Here is a 23,890-nt window from a genome sequence, read left to right as displayed (position 1 = left end):
AGTATTAGATGGAAACACATGTAGAATTTGGACCAGTCTGACTGTGCAGTGCAGTGTCGATGACCTGGCCAAAGAGAGCTGTTACTAACAGGGGCCCCTAAAATATATTTGGCCCAGGGCCCCCAAAATATTTAAGATTCCCATGACAATATACATGAAAAAATCTAATACCTGCCTCCCCAGCCATTCCTTTAGCTTTGGCGACCTGGAATAATCTGAACTTTCGCACTTGCAGGCGAGGAAGGTCTTCAGTAGTTGTTTTGGTAACGATTGGCATCGATGGCGGGGCAATGGGGGGTGGACGTTGCAGTGGCCTCCTGATCAGGGCCCTGGCACTTATTATTTTACAAATTAAGCACAGGGAACAACAATTAGTACTGCAGGCCGCACAAAGTAGACGAACCTTCCTGCGGTCAGCCCTTATCTGTGACTCCCTCCACAACACTGCTGAGAAAAGTCAAGTGACGATTGTTAGTTCCCACAGCTATGACACTGGGTTTCATTAGGAAAACATTAGGCCGCAGTCTACAGGCAAGGAAAGCAGGCTACCCAAGCAGGTCAGGCTGTGCCAGCTCTATAATGTCCACCATGAGCGCGCCTACTTCTCCTGCACGCAGTAACTCTCTCTCCCCATTTAAATCCAATGAGCGCGCGCCTGAGAGCTGTGGTCATGCCTGGGTGCGGATGAATTATTGAGTTCCGGTGCCTGCGAGGTAACCTATTATTTATGAGGCAGAAATAATTCGCAGCTAGTTAAAAGGAATCTTTTGCATCAAAAGACATTTTATTCTTTCAGAAGCTCATCTTGTCATATCAATTCATAGCACTTTTAGGAAATGGGGAGGCATATGACAGAAGGATGCAAAACAGTACAGTACTTCGCATTCGCAGGTAGAGAGTGGGGGAGTGAGGAATTTATAAGGGAATTAAATAAGATTCTCTTCATTGAGGTGAGCTCTCACAAGGCAGAACCCGCTGGAGGGGAGGGAGCCACACTCTCCACCTGGGGGAAGGGGTGGCGGGTTGAGAGAGGCGGGCGTGATAGCCAGGACGATGATGCTGTGACATGACCGTCACGATTCTGGGCAAGTGCCGAACCACACAGGCGTCAATGCCTCATGCATCAGCGATGCTTTTCTCTCTCCCAGGCAAGGTGGTGTCAGTGAAGGCACAAGTCAGTTGCAAACAGGGGCGTGCCTCCTTAATATCGAGGTAAGAAATCGATGACGCTAAATATCGCGAACACAATATTGAAGGATACGATTTCTTTTATATATATATATAGCGCAAACTCTTCCCGAAGGAATCAGAGCTCTTTACATGAGCACCAGGGGGCTTATTATCAAGGACGGCGTTAAAATTATCGCCAGTTTAGCGGCTGAAAACTGCAGCTAAAGCGGCGATAATGGGCTTGATAATATGTCCTTGTGAATTCCCATAGAAGCCCAGGTTCACACTGGAACATGGGCTTCTATGTGAATTCACAAGGGCATATTATCAAGCCCATTATCGCCGCTTTCGCTGCAGTTTCCTGCCGCTAAAGCGGCGATAATGTTAACGCCGTTCCTTGATAATATGGCCCGCAGTTCCCCAGCTTCGAGGTCAAAAGCTCTAGCCGGGGAAAGCAAGTATAGATGTCCTCTACCTAACTTCACATCTATGCACCTTGATGATATATCTCTATCTTCAAAGTGCATGGATGTGGAGTTAAGATTAGTACATTTATACTAACTCTTTATACACTTACTTTTGTTATTTTGTCTCGATATTCTCTCATGATAATAGTATATCTCGATATTCCTAGCCTTGATATTCCATGGTACAATAGCAAGCAGGGCACGGCGGAGGATCAATGTCGTTGCATTTGTTATTGTTGCAGGAAACCTGTGGGAAAAGTAAAAAGCATGCAGCATGCAGGGCTAAAGCTGGATTGAGGGTTGGCATGGGAGAGGGTTTAAGCAAAAGAACAGGAGAATGGTGACGGCCTGGGCCTAGAGCAGGCCAGCTGATTAAGAGACACTTAGGCATGAACAGACCCATAGAGTATAGAAGAGAAAAGACGGTCGGCTGGCCTGGATGAGATGGACAGGCCTGTTAAAGTAGAATGTGAGGTGGCAAAGAGGAAACAGCAAGGGGAAGGGTGTTAAAGCCAATGTGGCATGCATGAGTTCTTTCGGGGAGGGAGTAGTTGCGTCACTTGCGTGTGTATAATAGTGGCATGAAGAAAGGGCTTACTAGTATTTCCCCAACAATGACCGAGGATGTCTTCATCATGAGCTAGGAGTCCTCTACCCCATTTGACCTGAGTTAATTCTCTGTCTGACTCCCAGAATGAGCTGAGCATGCTAAATTGTAGACACCGCCCACAAATCTTCAGTGCACAGATGGAAGCTGTTCATTTCATGGGCTCTCAGTGCTTAGTTTGAGATAGGACTTACCGTTTCTCACCAGATTTACACCCAGAGAAAGAGAGTAAAAAACGGACAACTGGGGAAGAAGAAGCAAAAGAAAGATGGAAACACTGCAACAAAGGTAGAAAGCAGGAACCTGCAAGAGTGAGATAAAGTGGCAGGGAGCGTCTGATGGTGGGTTAAAGAGGCATGAGGTGGAAGCAAGACTACGCAGTCTTGGAAATTCAGCACCCCGACATTCAATAGTGCTGTCTGCCGGCTTCTGAGCAAACCTTTGTGCCCCAGCGCTTATTCTTTTACATATTAAGCACAGGGGCTCATAGCCCTGTCAGGCAAAGTGTAGGACTTTCCAGGAAAAACCCATGCCTAGTCATCAAGAATGTTTCCCTTGTCACATAATCAATATAAATCCCCTAGCAGCATTGCACTGACCAGAATGTTTCACAAGTCCGCACATTTTTAAATGGTAGCACGAAATGCGTACAAACGTACAGGAGATGAGATTTAAAACAGCATGTGCAAGGAAAACCCTACATTAATTCGTTGTGACTAAAACAGTAGACGCATGAGATTTGTTAATTCTTCAAATTGCCTATGCTGCACTGTTTATGGGGTTAGCGTATGGAACTCTGTGCATCAATGGGTACTATTTCGTTGTCATTTTAAGTTCTTACTAGATTCCTTTTCCTTTCCCTAGCTCTTCACCCACCCACATATTGTCAGCCCCTCAATGCACAGCTAGTGATTGGTAGGAATTGGCGACAGCGCTCGGCGGGCATTAATGGCCGCACACAAAATCAGCCAGCACTTGTGGGTGGAGCTTCATGTTCTGCATACAGTGTGGACCTAGTGGGGGTGTCTGGACCATAAGCCTATCCTGGCCGTCAAAATGATTTCACAAATGTAAGGTGTGAGAGGTACTACACTACTCACTCCCCGTTCCTATATACACTAATATTATTTGTATCCCTGCCAGAAATCTAAAGGTGGATAACAAGGGGAGTTAGGCCCTAAGAGCAAGGGACAGGCTAATCTAAAAATCTAAAGGTGGCAGAGAACGGAGAGACAGAAAAACTACAAGAAACCATACAGAGAAACATCTGATTTTCTTCAAAATATGTAAGCCTATCTTCTTATCAAAAGCAAAGGAGAACCATGATAGATTGGAATCTTCCTACTATAACTTCCGTGAAGCATGCTCATTTAAAAAAGAAACAGTTGAGGGTTTTTTATATATTTTTTCACTACCAGCATGCTTAGAACTGTTTTGTTGTGCAGATGATCAAGCACTGATGGTGACTCATGGTCCACTAATAGTCCACTTTGAACAACAACTTTTAACTTTTGTTAGCATTTCTCATTTTTATTAATACTCTGTTACATTTTTATATTATAGTTTTATTGAAATGTCAAACAAAACAAAGATACAGTGTTAGAAAGTGGGTTTCTGTTTAGCAAAGGTATTCATCCTGTCCAAGCGGGAATCACAATCCTAGTCAGGGTAAGTCACAAACATATCCTAAATTAACCTGTGCTCAAACCCTGGTAGCTTGGCAGAAAGCAGTCAGGCTTAACTTAAGAGGCAATGTGTAAAGGACTATATGACGATACTTTGCAAACTAAAACGACGCTTACTTTTACAACGTTGTTTTTAGTTCACAGGTACCATTACAACGCATTTTTCTATAACGCATACCATTACTGCGCATTTGCTTAAAAATGCAAATGAAATGTCTTTACAACGGATCCCAATTCCCCGCATAGATTTACAGCGCATTTTTTTAAATAACCCCCAACACTACGCTAATTTCTACATCCATATACACTACCCTACATAACACATACTCCACAACACTACCCTAAATCACTACCGTGCACAACACTACACTACCCTAAACCCTAAAACACTACCCCTACACAACCCTCCCCTTCCCCCATTCCAATCCCTACTCTCAAACACTACCCTGAACGACCCCCCAACACTACCCTAAACCCTAAAACACTACCCTACACTACACAAACACTACAACACTACCCTGAAACACTACCCCAAGCACGATCCTGCCCCTACCCCCAGTCCGCTCCCTACACTGAAACACTACCCTGCATGACCCACAACACTACCCTAAACCCTAAAATACTACCCCGAGCACGACACTGCCCCTACCCCCAGTCCGCTCCCTACAATGAAACACTACCCTGCACGGCCCCCGACACTACCCTAAACCCTAAAACACGACCCTACACTACACAAACACTACAACATTACCCTAAACCCTAAAACACTACCCCAAGTATGACCCTGACCCTACTCCCAGTCCGCTCCCTACACTGAAACACTACCCTGCACGACCCTAAATCCTAAAATACTACCCTTCACTACACAAAAAAACACTACAACTCTACCCTAAACCCTAAAACACTACCCCAAGCACGAGCCTGCCCCTACCCCAAGTCCGCTCCCTACACTGAAACACTACCCTGCACGACCCCCGACACTACCCTAAACCCTAAAACACTATCCTACACTACACAAACACCACAACACTTCCCTAAACCCTAAAACACTACCCCAAACACGACCATCCCCATCCCCCACTCCTGTCCCTACACACAAACACTACTCTGCACGGCCCACAACACTACCCTAAAACCAAAAGCACTACTCCTCAAACATAGACCTTTTAAAATGCAAAGCCCATCTTACCTCTCCCTCCTCGGTGCACGTCCCTTGTCCCTTGTCCTCAGCTGCAAGCGTTGTCAATCTAAGGACAGCAGAAGTGCCCCAAAAGCCCCCAGCCAGCGCACAGGAGCCTGCAGACCAGCCGCGGGCACGCCCTCTGTCTGCATACGGCTTTTCGTCTTGGAGCCTGTGAGATCAGCTGCTTTTTTATGAGAGTGCTCTTAATTACGAGGGTCCTGAGATGAATACAGGGGTGCCCGGAGCCCCTCGTGCCCCTGCTTCAATACTTTGGTCATGTGGTCGCCTTCCACCACGCCGTCTTGCGGGTCGGGCATCACTTCCAGTGTTTGCCTGGTGGAGGACATGACAGGGAGACAAAGGTTTTGGATAGCACTGCAGGGGCTCTACGAATCTCCATCCGTGGAATTATTTATTTTCAGGAGTTGAGGGAGGGGGGGATTAGAAGTGAGAGCTGTGGGGACATAGGGCTTCAGACCCTGCCCTCACTCCAGGGTTGAGGCCGCCTCCGCCCCACTGCCATCATCGCTGCCTCCTCGTCACTCCAAATCCGGGCGCAGCCATACACGCATTACAACACATGCGTTGTAACAGCGCATGCGAAGTAATAACATGCATGGTAAAGGCTACGCGTTGTTACAGCGCATGCATTGTTACACTTGCGTTATAATGGTATGCGAACTATAAGTCGCGTACTAATGGCTGTTTACCTGTGTAAAGTTTTGTGCAACACTTCAAACAGTAAAAAAGTGGAAATATCACACGAAAATAATCCACACTAGGTTAGAAAAATAGAACTTAATTTAAAAGATAAAACAAGACCAAAACGAAAAAAAATCCAATATGTAGAACTTGAGACATGAATTTTTAAATAGTAAAATAGCGCTTAGAAGTAATAAGCGCCTCTTTGGGATATCTGATCTTCTGGACCGGAGCAAAGCCAAAAGTTCAGGCCGACCGCGATGAGGCACGGGACAGATACAGGGAACCACTTGGGCATGCTGAACAAAAGTACCTTGATCCTGGTTGGTGTTGACGTCGAGGAAGATGCGGGGTGCAGCCAAGGCAATGTATCAGTTCAGTTCCTGCAACAGAGGGAGATATCCAAATGCGATGCGTCGGTTCTGCTCTTGTAGCAGAAGATGTGCCGGGTCTGCTCGACACAACGACGAGGATGCACCGGTTCTGATCCACGCAAAGGTAAAGATGCACTGGTTCTGTCTTCGCAACAGCAAAGATGCATCAAATCTGATGAGGTTGCATGGGGTGGCTGAAGAAGCACCTTAGGCCTCACTTTTAAGGGCCCAGGATTGGGGTGGCACCACTTGGCAGGGCAGACTCACAGTGGCAGAGTCCAGGTGCAGATTCAGGTAAATTGGAAGTCTCTTATTTCTTAGGGAGGACCTGGCTTGACAGTTCGGGCTGGACTGTTCCCGTGAGGCACAGGGTCAAGACTGATTTGCATATGGCTGGGTTCAAACTGGAATGGCATGGTGAGCAAAAGAACAATGGATTTAGGCCCAGATCACTGTACTGGGCTGAATGTATGACATTGTTCTGCATTCTGTCCATCAACTGTTGTTTTTGCATTTGTCACCCAGAGTGGGACAGGCTATGCCCAGACGCGGGTCCCGTGCTCTCCATGCCACTGGAATCAAGCTATCCTGGCTGGAGAGGGGTGAAACCCCGAAACCGGTCCTAGGATGCTCGTTTCCAGTCCAGGGAGGACCTGGCTTGGCAGTTCGGGCTGGACTGTTCCCATGAGGCACAGGGTCAAGACTGATATGCATATGGCTGGGTTCAAACTGGAATGGCATGGTGAGCAAAAAAACGATGGATTTAGGCCTAGATCACTGTACTGGGGTGAATGTATTACATTGTTCTGCATTCTGTCCATCAACATTTGTTTTTGCATTTCCTAAAAGTGGCATTTTCAGAACTGCAATTTAAAATTTAACCTCACCATAAGTTGTGCTTTTGAATTGTGAGTCCAGAGATACCAAACTTGAAAAGTCTATCTCTTCCCAGTTTGGAATTACACTTTAAAATGGAATAATGTAATCTCAAGGTTATCCTTTGGGAGAGATAGGCCTTGCAGTAGTGAAAAATTAATTTGAGAGCTTTTCACTACCAGGACATTTGAAACCTAAACGTACATGTCCTGCCTTTTAAATAAATTGCACCCTACCCTCTGGGTTGTCCAGGGCCTAATTTAAGGTTGACTTATATGTAGAAGAAGAGAAGGTTTGGCCTGGCAAGAGGTTTCTTTTGCCAGGTCGACATGGCAGTGTAAACTGGACACACAGACTCTGCAATGGCAGGCCTGAGACATGGTTAGAGGGATACTTAAGTATGTGGCACAACATGTGCAGCAGGCCAACTAGTAGCATTTAATTAACAGGCCCCCGGCGCATATAGTGCACTTTACTAGGGTCTAACAGGTAAATTAAATATGCCAATTGTGTATGAGCCAATGTTACCATGTTTAGAGGAGAGTGCACATGCAGTTTAGCACTGGTTAGCAGTGGCAATGTGCTCAGAGTAACGGAGCCAACAAAAACAAATTCAGTATAATAAGAGGAGCAAGGCAAAATGTTTGGGGCTGACTCTGCAGAGAGGGCCATTTTCCAAAATACAGTAAAAGTGTGGGTTGAATGGGTACATTCATGACAGACCTTACTATAGGAAAAAACAAAATGCTGCAACTTATTAATCACAGTATCTAAAAATCCAAGGACAGTCATTGCATCGCAAAGTTGTCACATATATCCTGTACCATTGCTAGTATTTCTACCAATTACTAGTTAGAGCTTTCATTCTTTCTACCAATCTCGTCGTTCCAATTTGCTCCGCTATCTCCCATCCCCCATTCCTTCCCCATCCTTCTTTTCTTTCTCTTTTTCCACCCTCCCCCTAACGCTACTCCCCTTACCCCCACCACCCCAACTCCTAGTCCTCAACTGTCAGCAGATACGTAATTTTCCATAACTGCAATATCTTCATTTTGGCCACAGTTAGAGCAGTAGCTGGTGGGTAATCACCGGATATTGCATAGAATCATATAAGAGAACTGCAAAGCCTGTTACTTCTCCCACCTCCCTGTCAGATAGTGTCTTCCAGACATCGCTCCAGAATAATTCTAATGCTGGAAAATCCCAAATAACTCTTGGCATGAGAAGTTCAAGTGTTTTAATAAAATTAAATTGAGTTAGGAAAACTGATATTTTCCTCCTCACATATCACTCTTTATTTTTAGTGACTATGAGTGATGACTGACTGCTCCAGTGTTTACAGCTACACCATGAGAGACACTGTGCTCTCCACTAATACCAGAAAGGGCACTTCCTCACAAGATCACTAGTTACATCTGCCACTTCTTCCTCCTTACTTCAAAAACAAGATTATTTTGCTATCAACCTACAGTCTTGTCAATGCCTGTCACAATCTTAAAATTGTACCTGTGTCCAAGGCAGCAGCTAAAAATCAATCCTCCTTCTTTTTATATCTTCCTTTGTCCTACCTACGGCTTTCACTGTTACATGTGTCTGTTTGAGACTGAAAGTCATCCATGCTACGCTGTTGTGATTTGGCCTGCATGTCACAAAGCCTTTTTGCAAGCAAATAAATATCTGCCGGGACTTGACAGAAGCGAATGGCAAAGCGGTCTTCGAGCCATGGAGCCTCCTCAAAGGGGTACTGGACTAAAACACGTACAAGCAGGTGCTTAATTTGTAAAACAATAAGAACCAGGGCCCTCGCCAGGAGTCCACTGCAACTTGTACTACCCATTGCCCCATGCTAGCATTGCCAATGACAGTACAAACACAACTACTAATCATCACATCCCTACAGTGCGACAATTCAGGATATTCCAAGCCCCCAGTGTTAGAAGAATGGCTTAGGTGGCAGATATTAGCCATTTTACAGTATATTGGATAAATAAACCACTTTTTTGTGCTTATCTTCAAATTAGACCAGCAGCACCACCATGTGGCAGACTGTCATAGGTGGCAGTGCGGACATTTAAATCCCGGTACCTAGCACTGGAAACCACCTGCTCAAATTAAGCACTGTGTTTAAGAGATGTATGACAAACCAAACATGAACACACCCTCACAGGTCAGCAGAGAAACATGGAGACAGACTAAAACAGTTTATGTGAAAGGCTCCTCTGGAGTCCCACCACAGAAGAGAGCACATATAGCACAGTTCTTGCTATCGGACCATCTTAGGTAACATGGCAAATCAATCTAAATCAATTCTGTATCCGTAGGTGCTGGGAAGCCTAACCTGCCATTAAAGAATATTTTGCATTTGGACAGCATAAGAAACATTGAGGAAAGGGAACTGCGTGATGAAGGAACGGCTGGTGTTAGTCACCATGGCATCTTGTTTCTCCCAGGTATATATGGTAAAAATAAACTGTGACACTGGAGTCTGCCCATGGGGACCAACAGTTTTCTTCAATCTTGAATATTTCTGTCTGTTCGTCGTTGCAATTTTATAGAATTCGACTTGAACTTACCAATAATTCTAGTACCTATGTTTCCATTTTGAACTAAAATGGAGTTGGTACGTGAATTGACCAAAAGAATAGGAACTTGGTCTGTCCACATAGTTCTAGAATAAGATGTCATTGTGCTGGTGTCATCTAAGATTCCTTCAAAGACTTGCACAGGTCATAAGCAGATCCAGAAAATCCCTTGGGCTAGAAGCCACCCTCCAGTAGATCAAAGAAAGCATTATGCACACTTTGGGAGGAAGGTACTTGTAAAAACAGGTGATCCTTGCAGCCTTCATCATCTCTTCCATTAGCCGTGTATTGTACAGAAGGACTCTGCTAATGTACATCTGCGCAATAGGGTAGATGCTTCAAACCATCACGACTAATGGCTGCTATTAGCGGAGGCGCATGACCCACTTGCGGACAGTTCAGCGGAAACCACTCATCGGCAAAACACCAAAGCTTCTAAAATGCATCAGTTGGCTTGTCAAACTTCCCCAAGTAGCGAATGGCAAGCTGTAAGAAGCAGCTCGCTCAGTATAAATACACTTGGCAGACTCCTGTCATATAAGTGTCATTGCTGTCAGCAACCCAAAATAACATGAAATGATTTGTCACAGCCAAAGTCCAAGTTCCATCCACAGGTCTACATATCATATTGTGAACTTAGCTAAAATGTGAAGGCTACAATAACAGCATTATATAGTGATGCAATACCAAAATGTGGATGTGACATGGTTTTCCATTGAATGTAGTGGTGATCCAAACAGCCTCATAAGGAGCGAGACATTTATTTAAATTAATTTCCTTCCAAAGACGGACAACAATAGCAGACAGGTGTCAGGCTTCTGCCAGTTTAGTAATGAGCCCTTCCTGTGTTCCAGTGGCCACACAACTGCATGTTGTGGTCTCTATAGGGTGGCTGGACTCTGACACTTTCTGATGGAGTGTTTCAGGTGGCGGTTGCAGAGAGCAGTAAAACTGTGATTGGCAAGGGGGCGCGCCGTTCACTAACAAATGTATACAGCCGTGGTCCTCCTGTCATTTGTCATACAATATTTAGATCCTATTCCACACCAACCCACCATGGGGTTATTAACAAATACTCAGTGCTTAATTTGCGCCGGTGGTTTCCGGCACGCAGCACCAGCACTTAATTGTCAGCACCAGGGCCTATGACAGTCTGCCACAAGGTTGCGATGTCTGGTTTATTTCGAGATTACCACAACAGTTAATTATTAACTCAATATACATTAAAATGAATATTACCTGCCCCCAAGTCATTCTCATAGTTTTGGGGGCCTGAAATAGTCCGAATTGTCACACTTGTAGGAGGAGTGTGAATGTTAGTACTTGTATTGTTACTATCATTGGCAGCATGGCATTGGCAATGTGTCGTAAAAGCTGCAGTGCCCTTCTGACGAGAGCCCTGGCACGTATTTCTTTTTGTAAATTAAGCACTGCGAATACTGTTACAAAGCAGAATGGATGTTCAGCTATTAACGCACACACTTTGCCAAGAGCTCTTGACAGCCAGCATGGGCCGGGTGCTACACAATCTATTGAGCCCACCTCACATGCAGAAGCACGAATCCCCCTCCAGAGAAGTTCAAGCTATACCCCTCTAAGCACTTGAAGGAACCCTTCCCAGCACTCATCCTATTTTCTCTCTCTTCTTCCCCTGCCACTTCTAGCTACAGCAATCAAAGCCGCTACGATACACATTCTATATAAAGCTCCTTTATGAATGTTTTACGGTTTTGACAAAGTGAATCAAAATGTCTCTGTACATTTAAACCGGCTGGCTCGGCGATGGCGCAGTTAACTCTAAGGTACGGCCGGAAACGCGGTCCTTCGTTCTAGCTGCGTCATCACGCTCGACGCCACGTGCAGCCCTTTTGCGTTGCCCGTGGAGGGAAAAAATGAAACTGCTTAACAAACCATCCAATTTAGCACCAGCCACACGGCGCATTACAAATACAATAATCTGTTGCTCTCTTCTGACTAAAATCTCTCGGAAATATCTCTAGAACATCTGCTGTGAGATTAAAATGAAAAGGCCAGTGGCATTAAAATTACTGGTTTGGCACCGATCCTCTCATAAAATGGCACCGTCCTCCTGTTTACTGATGCTACCTGTTAACCATGCTTCGCTGAAGTACTTTATTTTCTGTAGATAAACAGCCTGCCGCATCAATAGTCCTTAAGAAGCCTTTGACCTGCTACAGAGTAGAAGTTTGGAGCGGCAATACCGCTGGCAGGATTTTGCGGAGATTCGACCTGCATTTCCCAAGAGGATCAACGAGCTAAATCCTGGACTGGGAATCAAATGTCATGGTGGGTAATACTATTTAGTACAATCCCTCCCTTGGGTCTGTCCCTTCATCTGTTACTCCAGCCGCCATGTCGCTCAATGTCAAATGTGGTCTCAGAAAATGTCACCAGGCTTCCAGCTGGAAAGAGACAGCATGACTGATTTAAAAACACATTATAGGAGCAGGGTTTGGAAACATGTCTATGGTAGACTTTGCAAAGTGACATTTTTACATTCATTAAAAAAAAACTAATGGGAGAGCTTGAAACTACACCACAGCTTGATGTATTCAAGATTAGAGTTATTTGGGTCTGATTAATTTGGGGCTGATTAAGAAGCCGCTGGTAAATGCAACAATAATGGTTGTGGCACTAAGAGCATTACCGCCGGTCACAACCGCTCCAATTACAGGATGGTGAGAAAATAGAGGCAGTAAGCTTGTTAGCAATAACAACTTCAGCATCCTCATCCGAATATGTTTGTGGTAATTACTGGAAGACGTGACAGTACTACCATCACACAAATGTGTAATTGCTGGTCAGCAGAAATCATGGCTGGTAGCCACTTACTGGATATTTTCCCGCTCCACCTCCTTTCCCCCCACCATACTCTGGTTGTGTGGCATACCGTCTTTATCCCTATATTTTCATTTGCTGCCTCACTGCCACAACCGTGAATGCTGCAAGCTCTCATCCTCCTATCTCTCTGTCTCTCATTCTCTCTATTTCTCATCCTATCTCTCACACAGATACCCTTATCTCTATTTTACTTTCATCTTTTATACTGCTCACTCTTGCTCTGACAGACATCCTCCTGCCACACCCTTCTTCTCTGTCACTCTCCAATGTTAAAACTAGCCCATTCACTTCCTCTCTGTTTTTTCACTTCATTCATTCTCTCTCTCTCTCTCTCTCTCTGTCTATCGGTCTCTCTCTCTCTATCTCTCTCGTATTCTCTCTCTCTCTCTTGTCTCTCTTTCCTATTGCACCACACTGTGTCTGCTTAGACATCCAGCTGGGCTTGAAGACAAAGACAGTCCTGTTGACCTTCAACACTAGCATCCAATAGCTCCAGCCCCAAAGGGCAATGCCAAAAATGGCAAATTATGGAGCTGCTCTCCCCTCTCTCTATTTCTCCTTATCTCCTCCTCTTGCCTTCTAATTTTCTGTTTGTCACACACGTCTTACATTTTAGTGACCCACTTATTTATTTGAAGGTTTTATATAGCAAAATCGAGACCCTCGCGGGTATCAGAGCTTTTTACATATGTTAACGAGCAGAGAACATAATATTAATATTAAATAGTCGAGAAACAGTACACGATATGGCAGAACCCAAATGAGGGTGGAATCTCCTCAATGATAAGACAGATTGATCAAGAACAATAGCATTATAGGCGAGCAGTAATCCTGAGTCCTCAAAAGCTCAGAGAAACCAGTTCCAGGATCTAAGGCATAGGTTTGTTCAGGAGTAGTAGTTTAACTTCTTTCTTGAAGGATGCTGTTGAGGGATAATGTCTGGTTTCAGGGGAGAGGGAGTTCCAAATTCTCGGGGCAATGCCAGAGAAGGACCTGTTGTAGTTTTTCTTTTTAGCAAATCTCTGGGGTTTTAGCTGTAAAGTTTTGGCGCTTCTAGAAGATCTGAAGCCGCCCAAGAGATCAAGCTTCTGAGCAAGACAGCTTGGGGTATTGAAGTGTAGGGCTTTGTGGGTCATGTATGTAATTTTCAGTTCAATTCTTGCTTCCTAGGGAAGCCAGTTGAGGGCTTTTAAGTCAGGGGTGATGTGGCTGTTTCTTTTCGATCTAGTGATGAGCCTTCCAGCGGAGTTGAGGGAGGCCCTTAAGGGGGCCATTTTTGATTTGGGCAAACTGCTTAGGGTAGCACGTCCATAGTCCAACCTGAGAATCACTAGGGCTTGGATTACAGAGATAAAGTCCTTGGAGGGTCGGAAAGGTTTTAATTTCCTTAAGGAGGTTTGCTCCTTTGGTGGCAGCACTAATGTGCTTGTGCATGTTAAGGTTCTTGTTGAGAGTTATTCCCAGTGATCTCGCTGAGTCAATGACCTAAGGCATGCAGTTGAAGTCTGTTAGTTGCTTCATCAATTCTTTAATGACAGGTGACTGTTTGGCTGGGGTGATTAGGAGGAATTCAGTTTTCAGAGTGTTTAGTTTGAGGTGGTTGCATGGCAGCCAATTTTGGGTTTTTGTAGGGTTAAATTAAAGGCTTTGATGTGTTTAGCGGAGGAGACTTTCAGGTACAATTGGGTGTCAATGGCATACATGTGATAGTGGATGTTGGAAGAGTTCAGAATTACTGTTAGCGGTTCCATGAACAGGTTAAAGATAGGGGTGAGAGAGAAAAACCCAATGGGATCCTTAAGGTGACAGGCGTGGATGTAGATAGAGGCTGACTAACCTTGATTTTTTTAGTTCTGTTTTAGAGAAACAAGGTGAACCAGCTTAGGACGGTCCCTGAGAGTCCCATTCTATGTTCCAGTAGGTCAAGTAGGTAGTCATGCTTACCCATATCGAATGCTAAAGATAGGTCACGGAGGATAAGGAGGCATGATTCGTTTTGATCCAAGATTTCAGCGCATAGTCCGCTATATGTGTAAGTACAGATTCAAGGTTGTGCCCCGGGCTGAAGCCTGATTGGAATGGGTTAAGAACTCAGAATTGATCAGTATGGTTACATAGTTGCACATGTACACATTTTTCAAGGAGCTTTGACAGGGTTGGAGTCTTGGAGATGGAGCGAAGATTATTTAGGTCCATGTGCTCAGACGCTGTTTTTTTTCGGATAGGGGTGAGCTGCCCAGATGGAAGGCAATCAGGGATTGTGCCCTGAAGTAGAGAGGCAATAACGATCTCATTGAAGAAGTTGGGGGCAGCAGGTTGCTGAAGTGATGTGAGGGTTTCAGATCTCCTAGAATTTTCAGAATGGCGTTTTCTTCAATTGTTTTGAAAGAGTTCCATCAGGTGTTGTTTTTGAGGATGTGCTCCAGTAGACCTGATGGTACGACAAACCGGGAAGGGGAGGTCTAGAGTGAGGTGAGAGAGGGCGGTGCTCCAAAGCTATCTACAACTCAGATCTTATATTTTCCATCTTCTCAAGGAAGAAGGAGGCAAGTTCTTCGCAGTTTGGTAGCTGACTGAAACCACCTAGAGAAGGGTTTGGAAGGACATTTAATTGAAGTTTAACGAGCTCAAACTGTTTCTTTGGACTGTTTCTAGCTTGATGTAGTTGGTTTCTGAACAAAGTTGATTTCAAGTTTCTAATGCTTTTGTAATATGAGTTCCTCAGTGATCTCAGATGCTTGCTGTGTCCAAGGGAAGGTGAGGATCTCCACTTTTGTTCCGTTAGTCACAAGTTACGTCTTTCGGTGTTAAGGCTTCCATTGCACTATGGTTTAGAGTCTTTGGTGGAAAGTCTTTTTAGCAGTAAGGGTGCTATCGCGTCCTCGCTATTGTTCTCTCCCTCTCCTTCTAGCACAATCTTTCGCACTCTTGTTCTCGTTCTCTCTCTCTCGTGGTTCCCTTTCTTTCCTGTTCATCATTTTTCACAATATTGCTCTCTTTTTCTTGTGCCCAGCCCATCTCTCCATCCTTTCTTTCGGCCACTCCTTACGGCACCATTGACAAACACTGGCTTCTCTGCCTGATGGGGCTGGTTCTCCAGCTCCATTAGTCTTGGCACCCTTTGAGCTCCACCACCAAAGCTGTTAAATATAGCCCTCGGCCGGGCAGCACCCAGAAAAAAAGATACAGCACCTTGCCACACATATTAACATGTCAAAGCAGCGATTGGTTGAGGCAATAGTCAAGCCTGCATGCTGTGCTTAAAATGTTTAAATGTTAATTTATATGTGATTTATATAGATATATCACATATTTTGGTGCTGGTGGTATAGAAACCCCTATTGTACGGGGAACTGTGGAATAAGGCAAATATTTCACAACTGCCTGTGAAATATGGACTTCATGATCATAATGACAACCCACTCTGCAGAACTTTAACACTGTCCGTGCTACTAGGGTTGTGCAGCATGGAGCACCACGTTATGCGACAAGGTTATCTAAGTTATACAGCAAAAAATGCTAATAATGTAGCACATTTTCTGTCATTATTTTTATTCATCTAATGTAGAAACAACCTTTTGGGGAAATCTTCAAATTTTGCAATTTATGTGGCAAATGCAGTAAATTCATGATTATATGGTAAACGCTACAGCCACAGAATCGCCCAAATCCACTGACTACCACCATTGCCTATTCTTTTATTAACAAATTATTCAAGACAGGTAAACAAAAGTCTAATCACTCTAATTCCAATCAGTGCCCATTTTTGCTTTCACTTTGAAAAAAACAGCTTTTTCAAGTTACAACTTCATAATAAACTTGTAATATATAAAAAAAATCATAAGGAGTATAACATGGTCCTATATTGCCATCTTGGGATTCTGGTGATATTTACAAAGCACACAGCTGTTGGCCTTGTGGTTTTTAGGTCGAGCCTGAGCCAGCACGCATGCGCTGCTCTGCGAGGCTTCTTGTAAGTACTCTAAACTACTCCATGTGGGTCTGACTCATCTCACACATAGGATTGGCTTTTGCGTGTGTCTTTCAATAATGAAAGCACGCAAATGGTTAAAGGCGGGCACATGTCCCACCTTCTTTTTTAATGTTCACTCCCACGGTGTTTCACTCCCGGGAGCGAGTAACGACACGCAGGGTGGCAGCTGCATTCCTCGTGGGTCAGGTTACACACAACGTACCATGCTTTTGCTTGTTTTTTTTGGTTTAATGCTAAGGGACGTCACGTTGACTTCACTTTCTGCCAGATGTATTGGAGGCTTATGGAATCGTTCACGGAGGGGTTAAGATCAGTTTATTAAGGTAAATGTAATACATTTTCTAAATAATTTGAAATTGGACCGAGGACACTGATTACTTTTCATATTTTTTTGGCTTTTGTTTTTTAAATCAATGTTAAAGGGTGCCTTCCTAGCTTTTATCTGAAACAATGTAAGCACATGCATTGGTTGTTATCAGGAGCTAAAGCGAGGGAGGAGGTTACAGTCAGCCCGTGTATCAGATCATTGTGACAAAGACACAATGAGCGATTTGCCCAGAATCACAGGGATGTTGCTCCGATGCCGAGACTCGGTTAAAATGATGCTAATACTGGGAAGATTGGAGACTTCCTCTCCTGCATGCACGAATGCTTCTACTTGGTCACTAAATGACAGGGTTTCAGTGCAATATGTAAGTGACAAGGCTTAAATTTACAGCGAGACAACAAACAGAGTTGAAAGCCCGTAGAAGCACTACACACCACCCATACAGCTCACATGAAGAATAGTGTGACTCACAAAACTAAGGTCTGAATCACCTTCAGTAGAATGAAAGGCCAAATCAGCACAGCAGATATTCAAACTTCCTCTAGCAGGTTGTATGTGTATTTTATCCACGGAACCCTCCAAATCCCAAAAAATTCTCAAATTCACTGTAGATTAATCTGCACTGTCACATTTTGTGAGTTGAATGTGTGTGTGTGTGCTGCCAAGAGCTGTAGGTCACAAGTACAGTAGAGCACAAGAGCAGCAGCACAAATAATGCACCGTAGGAAGCCCACACTGACAGTAACACATCGGGACAAAAAGGGGGATACACATGTTATTCAATTGAAAAGCATGCATACAGCACGCGGAGGAGGCAAGCATTTCATCATAAATCAGACTGCATAACACAATATATAGTAATTGTACAGCTATTCAATACCTACCAACACAATACATAGGTTAATGTGCTGCATACCTAAATGCTTGTAAGGTTCCAAAGGCGAGACCTAGTGGCTATGCCAATTCTTGTTGGTGTTGCTGGGACCCTTCAATGGCAATATTGGACCATATTACACGGCTACACGTAATGTAGTCTGTGTATGTATATACCAATATGGGCACACATGTACATTCACTATTTGTGGGTGGCCACACCAATTTCATCTGTAGCCCATTGCATACCCCCTCCTAAATACCACTTCCAGAGACGCCGCTGTTGACAGACTACAGGCGGTTGTAGTGAGTGTGTTGGAGGGCCCAAAGTAGAGGGCTTTGAAAACATTTCCTTTGCTGCTAGGAAGCTTGTTTTTGCTGAGACGCTCCCTCTTGGTTCCTCATGCTGTTGCCTCCAGCAGCTGCACCTACACACAGCTCGACAACTTAATGAAGTCTTTAAACTGTTGCTTCACCTTTAAATATATTCAGATCCATTACTTAAGCAGTGCTTTGTGTAATTACAAATTCATTCGCCTGTGAAATAATCACTGTCCTCACCATTATTGGGCCAAACTCATTAACTCCCCTCTTTCACTAGGTGATGTTCTGACTGGCTAAGTGAGCCCGCACCCATCAAAAAAAGGGCCTGTCACTATTTAATAAAAGCATAAGGCAAAGCCCCTCACAGAGGTATTTGCCCCTGCACATGAAAATCACCAGAAAAACACCCCATACCCCGATCAAAATGGAATAGGAGCACACTTATTGCAGCTCGATCTTCGGAAGTGCTAAAACCTGCCTTGACTCCAAGAGATAAATACGCTGTTAATGGGGCTTTAGCTACCATGACTGGTTGGCAGCAGCTGAACATTCATCTTCAAATTCATCTGTGCTACAGAGTAGAATCCTCTCATAAGCTAGCGATTTACAAAATCAAACACATAAATAAACACATTTGGCTCCATAACTCCACCACAGACAGTCATATGATGTTTTTTTTGTTATGCCTTAAGGGACTTACTATTAATACATAAAACAAAGACCTGTTCTTTTAATGAAGATACAGTCCTTGCTTGATATTGATTTTATTGTGTGTGTTACAAATGGTGGTCTCTAGTTGGCAGAGGTATGCACCCTTGTCCAAGTAGGGACCCTTGCTTCTAGTCAGGATAAGGGATTTACACACTTTGGATAACCCCTGCTCACCCCCTTGATAACTTAGTACTACAAATGGACCACATACCAGTTTTGAAAAATAAAGTATCTTTATCCAAACCAAACAAGACCAAAATGACAAAAATCCAACATACACAATTCCAAATATGACTTTTAAAAGGTTTCACGCGCTTCTGTCCATAGAAAACTGTGGCTGTGTGACTTTCACGCAAAGTACCTCAAATGAGTCAAAATCCACAGGGCAAAACAGCCGCAGAGAGGGGAAGCATCGAGAAACACAGCGATGCATCAGTACCTGAGTCCTTGGGGGGTCGATGCGACAGTTAAGCTGCATGCTGGAGAAGTGATGCATCGAATCCGGACTGTAGCGGGAAGTGATGCATAGATTTCAACACGGTTCTGGTCTGCGGGTAATGCGTCGGAAAACTAGTCGCACAGGTGCAATGCCTGGAAATCTGGTATGCGTTGGCGGTTGATGCAGCGTCGGCAAACAGGCGCTGCATCAGTTTCTGCAGCCACGGTCCCCTGATGCTTCCTTCTTTTCAGCCACACAGCAGGGCCTGCATCAGAGTCGGTGTGGTGATTTCGGACTTTGGAGATCGGTGCACATGACTCGGTGTACGGCAGATTTCTCACCTCTGCAGTGCTGCATCGGAAAAACAGGTGCTGGAAGGGTGATTCATCTGATTTCTTTATTTCTTCAAGCTTTTTCAGCTCCCAGCAACAGGAACAACCTCCAGAGGTACGAGACCTGGAACAGGCACCTCCTGGCAGGTCAGAACTCCCAGCATTGGAGTTCAAGGAAGCTGGTGGTGAAGTCTTTGTGTCCCTGAGACTTCAGAACAGGACGCAAGCACACACAAGCCCTTGGAGATTCTTCATAAGCAGGTTCACAGCAAAGTTCCAGTCTTTGTCCTCTCCTTGGCAGAAGCAGCAGCTGCAGGCCAATCCAGCAAAGCAACACACAGCAAAGGGGCAGTCTCCTTCTCACAGCCCTTCAGCTCTTCTTCCTTGGCAGAGGTTCCTCTTGATTCCAGAAGTAATCGAAAGTTCTGGGGTTTTAGGTCTAATATTTATACCCCATGTTCTCTTTGTTGCAAGAGTCTCTGAGCTCAGTAAAACCAGTTCTGTCCTCCCTTGTCCAGCTTCACTACAGGAGGTGGAGAAACTCCTTCAACAATTATAAGTGCAGAAAGGTCTATTCAGCCTGGCTATGAGTCACCCTGGAAAGGCAGAGCACACCTCATCCCCATCTTGTGACTGCCTAAAGTGAATGCACAGCCCCAGCTCCTGTCATTCCAAAACCAGACGGTGAATACCCAAACAAGGAGAGGCACACAGGATGGTTGAACAAGAAAATGCCCACTTTCACCAAAGTGTCATTTTCAAACACATAATTTAAAAACCACCTTCACTAAGAGGTGTGTTATTAAATTCTGAGTTCAGAGAGCCTAAAACCCATTTCTCCATCTTGCCTCAATTGAAAGTTTCACATGTAGAATGTTACAGTGTAGTTCCAATGATAGCCTATGGGACAGACTCCCTTTCAACAGTGAAAAACTAAAATACACAGTATTTCACTGTCAGGACATGAAAAACACGCCAGTGCATGTCCTACATTTCACATACTCTGCACCCTGCCCGTGGGGGTACCTTGGGCCTACCTTTGGGTGCCTTATATGTAGGAAAAGGGAAGGTTAGTGCCTGGCAAGTGGGTGCACTTGCCAGGTCGACATGGCAGTCTAAGAATGTGCAAACAGACACTGCAGTGGCAGGTCTGAGACACATTTTACAGGTCTACTCAGGTGGGGGACACAACCAGTGCTGCAAGCCCACTAGTAGCATTTGATTTACAGGCCCTGAGCACACACAGTGCACTTTACTAAGGACTTGCCAGTAAATCAAATATGCCAATGATGGAAGACCAATCATAATTACAATTTACCCAGGGAGCACTTGCACTTTGAAACTGATCAGCAGTGGCAAAGTGCACAAAGCATCTAAGCCAGCAAAAACGAAATCCGCATTACAGTCAAAAATGCAGGAGGTAGAGGCAGAAATTCTGGGGAAACCACGCTAAGGATGCCAAGTCTAACAGTGTGTTTAATGTCTCATACTGTATCTAAGTTCCAAACCTAAACTCAGATAGTAGAACAGGTATTGAATCCTCAACTGTAGTACCTTGGAAAACCAGAAATAACAAGCACTGGCAATTCCAGTACATCTGGCCTGAACTTTGAGTCTTGACAATAACATTTAATAGTCTCCTTCGTGAACAAAACTCAACAAAAATGCTTTCTATAGAAAAAGCATCTATGGGATGACAAGTTGACTGTAGGATGTTTCAGAGTAATTTCAAATGCAAAATAGCCCCTTATACATTCCTTTCTTTATAATCTTTATTTCGACCGTTTTAGATCATAAAAGATATACAACAATAAAAACATTTAAAATAGAGTTAACATTCGAATAAAAAGCACATGACATTTTGAGAAGGAGCATAAATAACAACATGGTGCAAAATACAATTCATTCAATAGTTCTATTATCCCCAGCCTCAACCTCCTTTGTATGTCTTGCTCGAATGTGCCACATTGCTCTTAAAGATTTAGCTACCTCAAACACAACCGGGGGCGAAAGATCTGTTTTTAACACTCTGTATGCATGTAGATAATGCCTAAGACCCAGGTTCTTAAGAAGGGGAACAAGCCAATAATTTCGGGGTCTACGGTATGCTTTACAGAAAAAGATCATATGTAGGTCATCCTCCCGGGTTTGGGTGCATAGTGAGCATTGCTCTGATGAGGGGGGATTGGACCACTACTTCGTAAATGACCCAATTGGGAGTGAGCTATGTCTCCACTGAAGGAACAATTTTCTGGTGAAGACCGGGCTGATATTGTCAAGAACACTCTCTTGGTGGTACACATCTTTCATTTTAACAAATAAGTTAGTAAGAGACCCCTCCTTTGTAGCCCCTATAAGTTTTGATAATTTAAATTCATAAAATTCCTTTGCCAGGAGTTTCCTAGGGATCCTACAGCACGCACTCCCTGGGTTTAGCCAAAGCTCCGGCCGTCCCAGATTCTCACATGTCTTTTTCACATAGGATAACCATGGGATAAGAGCGGCTTTTGGCAGAGTTAAGATCTCTTGTAGTTCAGACCTATATGTTGCAAGTTTTGGCCTAGCTCACAATCGATGCCAGAAAGTCAGCGGTTTGAGTGCCAGCTCTTCACTAATTGGTCTCAATCCCAGGTCCAGCCTCAACGGCAAAAGAGGTGTACTTGTTGGAAGGGCTGCCAGCTGCCTAATAAAATTGTTTTCAGTGACTAGTAAGTTCTGTGTAGAGGTGTGGCCCCACAGTTCCCCGCCGTATACTACTGCCCCACGCGCTTGTATTTTATAAATTTGTAGGGCTGGGGTCAAAGGTTTAAAGGACGAAGTATTCCTCAACCTACAGATACCTCCAGTTAATTGAACAAGTCTCAAATTGGCCTTGTTACGATGGGTGTCCCAGGACATTGTTTGATTAATGGTGACCCCCAAATACTCAAATGTACATACTCTCTCCAACTTCTGAGTGCCTATGATGGGATTAGGCCGGATGGAATTTGGGGGATTGAGAATCATGTATTTCATCTTCATTGCGTTGATCTCTAGACCCCGCTCAGTACAAAAGGTCGAGAATCCATCTAAAATTCGTTGAATTCCCATGGGGGACTTAGACAGCAGCAGGGTGTCATCCGCAAACATAATAGCGGGCACCCTGCTGCCATTGAGTTTTGGTGCATCGGAGTCGGCCACCCTCAGCAGGTGGTCGATAACCCCGTTGACAAAGAGGCAAAACAGGGTCGGAGCGAGGACACAGCCCTGTCTTACCCCCCTGTCAACCGGAAATCTATCCGTAAGTACCCCATTCCTGCCGCACCTCACACGTGCAAAATTTCCCATGTGCAGTCTTATCAAAATGGAAAGGATATCATGCGGTATGGCCAGGTCCACCAAGACGGACCAGAGTCTTGCTCTTGGGACTAAGTCGAAGGCAGCACGCAGGTCCACGAAAACCGTGTACAAGCTGCCACCCTCGATTATTGCGGTCTTCCAGTAAATAAGGTTCAAGCGGAACACCTGGTCCGTAGTCGAAACCCCCTTCCTAAAACCTGCCTGATAGGGGCTAAGGATGGAAAAGTCATCAATCCAAGTTTGAAGGCGATCAAGAATCAGCCTACCAAACAACTTCTGGGAGACATCTATAAGGCTAATGGGCCTGTAGTTGGCTGGGAGCAGAGGTGACCCCTTTTTAAAGACCGGCACAATCTCTGCGCCCAGCCAAATACTAGGCACCTCCATGCCCCCCAGAATAGCATTAAACATAGACAATAGATATGGTGCCCAAACATCTGGTTCCTGTTTAAAGAGATCCCCGGGAAGGCCATCCAAACCTGGAGCCTTGCCAAGGGGTAAGGCAGAAATTGCTGCTCTAATTTCAGTCACCGTAAAATGGTCTCCAGAATGACATGGTGTTACAGTGGGTGGTAGTTCACCGGGGACCCCAGCCTCCACCCTATAAAGGGACCAGAAATGCTCCTTCCAAGCTTCAGCTGAGATGTTAGGTTCTATAACCGATGGAAGATCTTCTGAGCCAGTATTTACAATTCTCCAGAATTTGCGGGAGTCCCTATTGGCTAACGATTTAGTAAGGTCCTCTCACTTCTCCTGATCCCACTCAATCTTAGCGTTAAAGATCAATCGCTTATACTCCCTCCTCCTAGCCTTAATCTCAACTCGGCTATTGCCTTCCTTAATGGCGATTAAAAGGTCTGATTTCGCCTTACGGCAAGCAACATTATACCAGGTCTGGCAATTAGTGCCCCCCCCCCTTCTTAAGTGGACAAAAGAGGACTTCAGCCAGAGACTTTATCAAGTCATCGTGCGCTAAACGCAATAACTCATAATTGTCTTTGGCGATAGAATTTCCCATTAAAGTACTCACTACCTCCAAAGT

The 23,890-nt window shown here is 44.5% G+C and overlaps 1 protein-coding gene across 1 annotated transcript in view; it reads right to left on the bottom strand.

Moving 5' to 3' along the window:
- Positions 1-23,890, bottom strand: part of FRMD3 (FERM domain containing 3) — a 638,046-nt gene that overhangs the window by 606,793 nt on the left and 7,363 nt on the right. The window lies entirely within an intron of this gene.

Source organism: Triturus cristatus, chromosome 2_1 (genome assembly GCF_964204655.1).
Source record: "Triturus cristatus chromosome 2_1, aTriCri1.1, whole genome shotgun sequence".
NCBI classification, from domain to species: Eukaryota; Metazoa; Chordata; class Amphibia; order Caudata; family Salamandridae; genus Triturus; species Triturus cristatus.
This window is presented reverse-complemented; position numbering and strand designations above follow the sequence as displayed.